The following is an 11,381-nucleotide window of genomic DNA, read 5'->3' on the forward strand; positions in this document are numbered from 1 at the left end:
GTTCAATATCTGCTATGGATGGTAGATCAGCCCTGCAAGAGAAGGCAAGCATAAAAGATTCAAAAACTTTTTGACCAGGATATGCATATCAATTAATAAGTTACAGATCTCTTTAAAGCAACTGGAGAGAACAAGTTTTGATGGATTAAAGAAATATAATCCAAATTTTACTGATCTTCTTCAAGCAAAAATTACTTTTACTTTGGAGATTACGATTTAACACTTTTTAGAGATTATATGGATCTATCTTTGTAGAATGTCAGTTTTCACTTAAAATTTAAATATGATTGTAAATTGAGTAATTTCTATATATTAAGAGGATTCAAAAAGTTAGTTATTGACTTTTTAATTTCCAAAAATACCAATAATTTAATTAATTTATCTTTATTCTTAAAATTAAAAAAAAAAGTTAATCTCTATATATTAAAAGGATTTAGAAAGTTAGTTATTGTCTTTTTAATTTCCAAAAATACCCATAATTTGATTAACTTATCCTTATTCTTAAAAAAAAAATTAAAAAAATGTTAAAACTGTAAATCGACAAAAATTAAAAACAAAAAACCTAGCCCGTGTTCTATAAAACTTCCCACTACCCCATGTTCCTCTAAAAATAATTATATATATATATATATAAAATCTACCCCATGTTCTATATATATATATATATATAAACCTACCCCAAGTTCTTATTAAAAAAATAATACAAAAAAAAAAAAAAAGAATCGCACTTGTAACGCGCATGTGATGAGGGTAGTAGAAATTAAAGTGGTAGAAAACAAGACGGGAGTAATTAAATCATTAAAATATGATTTTAAACTATGATATAGAAATTTTTGGGAGAATTGTTGGAGCCTTTTTCATTTCTCCCTCTTTACACATTAATAGATATTATCTTCATACTAATTGAAAACAAAAACAAATGTTTGATATTCAAGAGTTGAAAAATCTTACCATAATGTAGTTATTTCTATCTCATATTTCAAAAATGTTACAAATAGGAATTATAAGCATGCTTCACAAAAAACAAAAATGCCTTCTACCCATATTTCTAAGAAGATTGTCAAAAAAAAAAAGAAAAAAAAAAGCAGAAAACATGACTTATTTAAAATACACAAATAAGTAATAAAACAATAAAATCATACTAACTAGAGGCTTGATCTACTGCATCCAAAAATTGAACAACATTTATATTTCATAGTGTAAGGTTTCAACCATCTTGTTGACTTTATTCTGTGCCAATTTGTTTGTAATTTAGCACTTAGTAACCCTGTATTTAGGTGGGATTATTGTAAGGGTAGTGTGTGAGAAGATGTGAAGAAAAGCTCAAGTTGTGCAAGAAGGCAAAGTTTCGTGGCTAGGACTCGCAGCTGACTCGCGACTGGCAAGCCGCCAAATGCAGGCACGTGAGAAGCACACAGAGAAGCTGAAGGGTCGTGCAGCTGTCGCATTACAAGACAAAAGTCCCAAGCTGGCCAGGCCGTTACGTCGCGACTTGAACTTGCGACTTGGACAAGTCGCGAGGTCAAGCCGCCAATCAACCCTGTTTGGCAAAAATTGACTCTTCATATTCCAAACACACACCACTATATATAGACCCTTATACCCACTAAATTGTGAGAGCTTCCAGAGAGAATTTTGTGAGAGAAACCCTAAGAGAAAATAAGATTGCCTCATCCCCAATCTCTACCTTAGAGTCTCTACAAATTCCTCTACTCTCTTCCTTTCCATTGTCATATCCTTGAGAGGTTATTGACCAAATCTTATTCTCACCACACCCACATCTGTGAGAAGGTTCATTTTGTGCTAAGGGAAGCAGTTTGGAAGGACCAATATACATTGGTTGATGCTATGGTATAATAGCGGAAATCGGGAAGCTAAAGAAGAAATAGGTTCGGCGTAATCTCGTTGGAGCAGAAAGCTTGGAGGGCTTAGGTACTTGGGTAGATTAGGCTTGGAGGGTCTTCTGCTGTTCATGTATCCCAATTACATTCTTTAGTGGATTATTTACCGCTTGGAGGGCGGCGGAGAGGTTTTACGCCGAGGACTTCAGTTTCCTCTTCGATAACACATCGTGTGTTGTCCGTGTGCTTGCATCTTCCTTCTCTTTATCTTTGACTTATATTTACTGCTGTGGATGTGTTTATATTTGACTTAAATTGGTTATCAATTCTGTTATAAGCTTGTTATCATGTTCCGCACATTAACTGTTTGATATAAAACTTGAATTGGTATTTTTGTAATTTTGGGTCTAAACGTTCAAGGGTGTTTTATACACATTTTGAACTTTCACATAGAAACTAATAGAGAAACATTCTTTCATGCTTAGTAAATTTGTAAGTAAATACATTTCTAAAATTAATAACAAAGTATAGAATTCCTTTTCTCCTATTGGTAAAATATGAACTTAATACCTATTCTAAAGCCAACCCCACCTGAGCCAAAGTCTAGGGGCAGAAATCCAATCTTAATAACGTGACTACATTTTATGATAGCCGTCAATTCACCACAACCCTCCTCATTTTTCCAGGTTTATGACCGGTTATGAGCAAAATATATAACAGTAAGCATTGACACAGACGAAATTCAAATAAAATAACATATTTGTATATAATTAAGAAAAAACATAAAATAATAATCTAGATGCATATGGCGTAAATCCTTTCCCCCAAAATTCTTCAAGATATCAAAAACCTAGAAGCTAACACATAGGATTGTTGCAATTAAATGTTTTCAGCAAAAGATAATCTGAAAAAGAAAGTGGTTTAACCTGTGAAGTTCTTTAATATAAAGGTACATTTCTAATGATAATAATATAAATAACAATTTGCAATCAACCACAAATAGAGAAGGTTACTGATTCTTAGGAGCTACCAAATACAATTACCTAGTTAAGCAGATCACAAAGCATGGATCACCCGAAGAAGATTTTCTAAACTTGCTATTTGGGTTTGGGAGATAGACATCAAAAACTGGCCTTGCTTCATTAATGTGCATATTATTAAATGGTCCAACAATGGAACTCTCATCTTCTGATTCTAATTTCTAAGTCTGCCACTTCACTGCTTTGTGGAGAGCATTGAAGAGAAACAGATTGACAGTTACTCTTGGCATCCTTAATAGACCAAGCAATGCCATGCTGCCCAACAATGTAACCAAGAAATTTCAGTGCCTATAAACCTCAAATAGCTCCCAAGAGACTCCACTAACCTTTGCATATATATCATTTAATGAAAGACTTGTACCATTGTTATCCAAGAGAAGCAATGCGCCTATTTCCATCAAAAACCTACAAAAATAAGAAGTTACACTTCACAAATGATTCCATCTCAACATATAATGAAAAAGGACACTAATACATAGTTACTTCTTTTCAAAAACTTAAAAAGAAATATATTCATAAGAAAAATAATAATTGCTTTTATCGGTTACTTATCTAATACTACATTTCGCTTACAACATTATGTATAAATTTGCAAGTGTCGCTTAAAACTATGAATAAGGTTGAAGTTTCAGTTATTGAAAAGCATTGTTTGAAGTGTGTCTCTGATACCTCTTCGTCCTTCAACTTTTATACAAGGTAATCCATTATCTCCTACCAAATCACAGTATGAAATTTCAAACTAATTTGCTCAAAAAAAAAAAAAAAAAAAAAAGTCATATTTTTTGGGGACAACCGTAAGCCCAGCTCTGTTTTACACAATATAGAATGTTTAATTAGCAAAGGATTCTTCAGAAAATTAAGTGTCCCTCAAACAAAGATACCAAAATAAATAAGTTACAATAAAAGACTATGAATAAAGAACAGCAAGATATTAAAGCTCTAGACTTGTAAATACTGGGTTTCATGTTATCACCAAAACAAATAATTAACTTATTCCTTAATTCCTTAGAAAGAAAAACCAAGAAACACTAAGAGATCAAAAAAAAAAAATCACAAAATGATGTCATTTCACATACAAAGTTTCCTCAATTGAGTAATAAATCTTGCCGGCCGCTACGAACTACTCTCATTGTCCTCCACAGTTTACCCTTGTTTTCTACAACCTCAGCCATTCCGATTTCGTTAATCCAATGAGCCCTGGATTTATCTTTCCTGAAAATTGTAGCCATAACCCAAAGTTAAACCCGCAGGGCGGGGGAATATTCATAATATTATAAAGAATCAATTTTATGAAAAATTCTATACCTAAACTGCAACTTGGATGTAAACCCAGATGTAAAATGGAGTTCCTCATCATCCTCATATTTTGTATCTTGCAAATAGGCCTCAGTATCACTTGATCCTCCCGAAGAATTTTCCCAATCCACAGCCTCCATTATGCTACTCATCCAAAAACAAAAAAAACAAAATAATAAAAAAATATTCACACCTATGTTAAGCCCATTTCACTACTTGAAAAAATGCATATAAAAAAACTGCAACAAAGAGTTCAGTTTCCTTAACAAACATACTTACCAAAACAGACTTTGGTACAGCCTTAAATCACTTTGAATGCCAACTGTTCAACTCCTTTCTTTTGCTTGGTTGCTGGTTGTGGCTCTAGCTTCTTCTGTTCCGGTCTAAGGAATGAATCCTGCAATTTGAAATATGTGAAAAAATTTAATACAAATCACATATGGTCAGCACAATTTACTTATCAAAAAAAAAAAAAGTGGTCAGCTTAATTAAAACACCACCTAGCATAAATAGTGGCAACAACTAAAATGAGCATGTAGACGTAGGTGAACTTCACAGGATAGAGATTTCAATTATATGAAATGGGAATAAAATTTCAAGATTAAAACATTTGTAAGTAGTCACAACAAATAATTACTGTTACGAGGAAATACAATATACTTATCTATCAAATGACACCTTCATCCTAAATTCATCTTTTTAGAATTCCCCAACCAAAATACAGCTAAGGAAATTCATTCTAACGTCTTCTGGTCCCCCAACTGAAAATTTTGAAAATGGTTGGGGAACACAGCTAAAGAAAAAAACTTGTATTACAAATTTGTCCTATAAAAAAATGCATCAAAATACACTATTGTACCCTAAAAGTTTAGTGTATGAGCAATGTTAGTCTCAAAAGTTTAAAGTGACTACTTTTAGATTCTAAAAATTTTAAAGTCATCGATTTTAGTCCCAAACACACTTAAAGTGATCACCTTTAATACCTCGGAGTGATGATGTCTCATTTTTTAGTTTGGTCACATCATCTAAAGAATAAAATGCTCACTTTAAATTTAAAGGGCTTAAATGTTCAGCTGAAACATATAACACCACTTTAGCTAACTCAACGCATCTCATCAAATCACTAAGACATATGTATATAGGTCACATAAAGAAGATAAATGAAAATGAAGCAAATCAAATTTTAAGCAACAATGACAAGTTTCTTATCTTTTCCTAGTAAATTATCAGCATATAGAGTCTATAATTATCCCAAATAAAATTTTAATCGAAACTCCAAAAGTTAAATGACCCAAATGGAATGACATTCAAGCATGGGCGGCTCCATGACCAACCCAGGGGGAACCCCCTGACTTGGTCCCAAAAGAAACATTATATATTATTATTATTATTATTATTATTATTATTTTATCTCTATAATAAAAATTTTGAACACCCTTACCTTAAATTTTTTGTTAAGCCCAATTGAAATAAGCTTGAAAATGATCCTTAATTTTTATGTTTTCTTAGTTTTTCTTTATGTCCAATCAAGTAGTTTGATAAGTGCTTTACACTTTTTCAAGTCCAAGAAATATTTTTCTACACTTCAAAAGAAAAACTTTATTACAAGAGTATTATTTTTCTTAGTTTCATGCTTACTCTCTGTTAGAAGTATGTGTGGTTAAATGATTAAATTTACCGTATCCCAATAGCTTAAACTTTTGGGATAATTGGTAATTGAATACTCTCAACCATACTCCTAAGTGTGTTACTATTCTTATTTATTCTATATTTTTTTATTCAATTGATACAACTTATAAATATAATAATTTATTATTAATTTGTTAAAAATGTATGATCAGTTATTTAATTCTATTTGTTTATGTGTCCAATGCTTGTTGTCTTAATGAACTTTAAACTATTAGTAACTTCTTAGACTATTGTATAACATAGTTGTATTGTATATAATTTGGAAGTCATATATATAGAAAAACAAACAAAACAAAAAAAAATTATTTATCTGATTTTTTATTCGTCTATCCCTCACCAACAAATTTCCAGCTCCGCCATTATTGACCCCCTTAGAAAAAAATCTTGGAGCCGCCATTACATTCAAGGAAAATAAGGAAAACCCAGCAAATCAAAGATCTGGGTCTCACTGAAAAGGCTAAAGGGGGAAATTATAACCAAAGGGAAAAAAAATGGAAATCTAGTCAAGGTTATGAAAATGTAACTTGCTAATTAGCAATTATGAAATTTGAGATTTAAATTAAGAGGCAAATATAAGTGAATTTTGCTGAGTTAGGAGATTGTTAAACTCATAGCACATGTTGTTGCCAAATTTGCTGCTTCTTTTGAAGTTATTTTCTGTTGTAATTACCTGCTCCTATCTTGGACGCCTGCAGGTTAGATTATACACTACCTTTTATTGTTAATAAAAGTCTAAGTTTATCAAAACATTCATATGAGTCCAAATTCTCCTCACCCACCTGTAAATAAAAAAAAAAAAATATATATATATATATATATAAATAAATCTTTTTGAATAAAGAAAACCCACATGTTAATAATATATATATATATATATATAAAAATCTTTTTGAATAAAGAAAATAAGTAAATGATTTAGGTTTAGGCACGGGTCGAGTATCCAATAACACTAAACCCTTCGAAATGATAACATGCGTTCACTTTTGAACATATAACATATCCCGATTGTGATAACCCCAGCCAAGTCCATGATTTTATAGATAATCCCCCAGGTGCAGATATTCTGATAGCTAGGAGTGGGTCTTAAGTGTCCAGTTGCAATTCAACTATTATCAATTCCCCAGGTGCAGATATTCTCATAGCTAGTCTGTGACAATATGTGCTAAAGCCTCTTGGTGGGCCTTTGTCGGCAAAGAACAAAGTAAGCCGAATTGTCATATACAGACAGATCACAGCTATGAACTATATTTGGAGATGAATTTAAGACCCATTCCTAGCACACCCATTAACCACCTATTTGGAGAGGAATTAGTTGCTCGCACGCAAAAAATACCTCTTTTTGTAATCAACTAAAAGTGTTATGGTTGATTAATGATTTTAATATACTCACTGAATGTTTAATGCATCCAAAAGAAAATGGCATAAAATACCTCTTTTTTTCAGGCAACCTGTATTTTTGTTGAGATTGTAGTACAACTGTACAACTTTCTCTTGTTGGAGACTTTAGTTACTTTTCCTAGCTTCTATAGTATGGATCAGTTATCCACGTGAAATTAATAACATTATCGCATAACTTCCTCTTCTCCCCTTTGTTCCCAAGCATAAAAACAAAGTTATCCACTTGAAACTTATAACATTATCGCATGACTATCTCTTCCCCTTTGTTCCCAACCACAAAAATAGAGTGATACGTCATAGACAAGGCAAATGGGTGAGTCGGGTTAATCAGACTGTAGGTTAGATCAGGTTAACTTGTATTTTTCACTTGATTTTTTTTCTTTTAATTTTTAATTTTATAAAGAAAATATATATTTGCTATTTGAAAAGTCATGCAGCAAATTACTTAATGTAAAATGCATTACTTTGAATTCTCCACTCAAATCAACAATGAGCTTAGCTAAACAAATTAATACTTGTTCAATAATTTTAAAATCACACACATCCCAGCATTACTAATCAAAACAAAATAGCACAAAAGATAAGTAAAACAAATACAAAAGTTTCATTTCTACAAAATATCAACCAAAACATAAAAAAATAAATAAAAAAATAACAAATGCATTATTGGATAACTAATTTGACAAAGAATAAAAGTATATAAGAAATTTATAATCTTGAAAACTAATTTTATAATCTATTATCAATTGTGGTTAGCACTCTCTTTCAATTTGAGATTATATGTTAAAGTTTGATTGTTTACTTATTTATACATGATTTTTTTTATGAATATTATGTCAATGTTAAGCAACATATATTCTAGGAAATATCATCATTTATTTTAAAAGTCCATTTATATTTTTGACATGAATTATTAAAAAAAAAAAGGCCTAAGCATTCATAATTTAAGCTAATTTCATTGAAACTTTGGTTTCAGTTTTTTCACACTCATGAATGTTTCTCGTACATGTTTATAATTTTAAATATATATTTTAACTTTACTGTAACCAAATTATCTTGGCATATACTTTGTTATTTAATATCTAAAATTTTTTACTTATTACAGAATGCCTCAACCATTCATTATTCAATTTATTTGCTTACAATTAAGTAAAGGTCTCAATTGTTTTCTTAAAGTTAACAACAAAAAATTAAGTCAATATTGTCTTTATTTTATTTTATTTTATCTACCAAAAAAATAGTTCTAAAAAATAGTTTGGGTCATGGGTTAGGTTGTGAATCAAATCAAGTTGATCCGCAAAAAAATTGGATCGGTCACAAGTTATCTCGTTTTTGCAGCAGGTAAAAAAAAGGGTTCAGATTGGGTCAGAAAATCATGATCCGTTTTGCTGGATACGTGTAGGTTTTATATGGTGAAGAACTGTTCAAGTTATACTTTTCCAATCGCTTAATATATATATATATATATATATTTATATTTATATCAGATGCTTCTTAGCCTTAAGCCTTGTCGACTCTAGTCCCCGCAGCATGGACAAATCTAAAAAATAGTCTCAGTGGATACCCTTTTGTCTGCTGAGTCATTTGATAAATATGATCTTATCATGTCAGAGTTGAGTTGATATAAAGATCAAAGCTTACCATCTCAGCAAAATAAAAAAGCTTACCATCTACTTTTTCTTTCGGCCATGAACTAGTTCCCATTTTCAAACTATTATATCACATCCGCCATTTCTACGTGACTTTGTAATAAAGTATATATATTAGCAATTTAGTTTTTGCATTGCTTCAATATATTATATGTAGGTTTATTTTTTATATTCACGTATGTGGTTTTGGGATGATAAGAAATTTAATTAACAATCAAGTTACTTTTCCTTGAAGTAGATAATAGGAGGTTCAACGGGTTAGTTTTTTTTAAAAAAAAAGTATTGACAGTCAAATTCTACGAGCTCTACCACATAGATTTAACCTAAAAACTCTACCCGAATTTTTAGTTCTTTCTCTTCTAACCTCGATCGTGCATATTATAGAGAACTAGGCGTCCATGAAATCTCCACTGTGTAGAGAACTGGTTGTTTAGAGGCACGCCCAATTTACAATAATATTTTTTACTTTTGGTAAGGTAGTTTATTATGAATAGTAGATAAAATTATATGGGGATCCATATTTAAAAATCCACCACTGAACACGATCAACCACATAAATAAATGTAAAAAAGTTGATGAAAATTCGATATACCAAACACAAAAAGCTGCACTGTGAAATCGCAATGCCAAAACTTCTTGATTGTTTAACTGGAACATACATGCGTTGCAGGCTCGTAATCCCAAAGAGATAGGTCTTGCCGTTGAGTTGCGTAGTAAAATCTTATTGGTCACTTTGAGAAAATTTTCTTTAAAAAAATAAGCCAATTAAATGGATTTGTGTTAAAGTGCTAGTAAAAAAGAATCCTTGTCGGCCAACCCACAATTCTAACAATGCACGAGGATTCCAAAAAAATTGGTATAAAAGTATAAAACCCCACAAGCTTTAAACTTTATCAACATGCTTCGTTGTCTGCCGTCCGCTTTTCCTTCTATTTGATGTGAAATCAAAACAAAGGACTTTGTGCAGCTTGTCATCTCTTCATTATCAAATCCTTCTTGCGGCATGGAAGAGTGATTTGCTTCCCGAGCACCACAAAAAAAAAAAAAAAAATGTGCATCACAAGCTAACTCAATTTGCCGTCACTCAAGAAGGATGTGGAGTGTTAACATGTAATCAATTATGGGTCTTAGGCTCGCTTTATTTACTTGGATATCACACATACTTTTACTGTATACTTTACTTCTTATATAAAAATGCTTATGTATATTTTATTATTTGAAAAATACAATACATTCATTCAATATTTCTAATATAGTATCAGATCCACCTTGTTTAAAAGCCACATTTGTCTTCTTCAGTGTTTCTTTGCTACGTTCATCTCTTTGACTTTTCACTACTGCCATCAAAAGTCTTCAACACAGTCATGCCACCATTAAAATTTGCATTAACACTGCAAGACTATTACATTCTTCAAACCACCGTCAAAAAGGGATCTTCTCAACGTTATCAAATTTCAAGCTTTCATCAAATTTCCATCTTGAGTTTGAGAATGGGTGTTAGAGATATATTAGTTCATTTGCATAGGTTCAAACCTAATTCTACTTTGTGTGCAAACTAAGTCTCTTACTTGTACTATAAATCTATTAGTTTAAGGTTTAGTCTACTATATATACTCATGTTATGGTTCATTATAACACAAGTTTTGTACTATACTTTTATTTAATAAAGGTATAGCCTTTAAGGGTTTTTTTTATGGACGTAGGTTGTAACCCTAAACCACAGAACTCTCATGTTCTTGTGTTCCTATTTTATGTTTCCATTTTCCACACCTATTCAAGTATATTCAATATAAAATATATCATAGCTAATATTTAACAATAAATATGAGCTCTCTTGTAATGTTTTATCAACTTATAGTGAATGCAAGATGTATCTATTTGGTCTCTGGTGGTGTGGATGTAGGTTTTAGTTATTGAACCACGTTAATTTTGTCTGTTCTTTCTTTCTCATATTTTCTTTCTATTACATACTATTTCAAATTTTGACACCTATACTTTCAAAGAATGGAGTTGCAACTTGCAACTCCATTAATGACCATTTCATATAATTTTTTTTTAATAATCATTTCATATATAATCTTTTTAATTAATGATTGTTGGTTGATATAACTTTTTTTTTTTTTTAATGATTGTTGGTTGATATAATATTCCCACTAAGAACAAAACAATTTATTTCTTGGTGAAACTAATGGAATCTTTACATCTACGACATAATAGAATGCGGTGGATTCTGCTACTTTGAGTCACAAGACAGTATAAATTCTCATGATTAATGATCGACTCAAGTGACAAAAATATTATTTAAAAATTATCATATTAATATAAGTTGAAAAATATTTAGATTATGCTAAAAATATTATTATTCACAATCCATTTGTTATTGATTTTTACAGGTTTCCATCATTGATAACTTGTCCTTTTGTGAATAATTTTGTGTACATGGACTTTGACTGAAATTTTTTTCTAAC

General features: G+C 30.9%; 1 long non-coding RNA gene across 1 annotated transcript; it reads right to left on the reverse strand.

Moving 5' to 3' along the window:
* Positions 1–3,152: 3,152 nt before the first annotated feature.
* LOC112025529 (uncharacterized) lies at positions 3,153–4,527 on the reverse strand. Its single transcript, XR_010631051.1, has 4 exons — positions 4,457–4,527; positions 4,187–4,321; positions 3,958–4,093; positions 3,153–3,286 (listed from the first exon to the last, which is right to left on the reverse strand). It is a non-coding gene; the product is annotated as an uncharacterized LOC112025529 (long non-coding RNA).
* Between the last annotated feature and the right edge of the window lie 6,854 nt (positions 4,528–11,381).

The sequence above is a fragment of the Quercus suber genome, unplaced genomic scaffold, assembly GCF_002906115.3.
Source record: "Quercus suber isolate HL8 unplaced genomic scaffold, Cork oak 2.0 scaffold_193, whole genome shotgun sequence".
NCBI lineage: Eukaryota > Viridiplantae > Streptophyta > Magnoliopsida > Fagales > Fagaceae > Quercus > Quercus suber.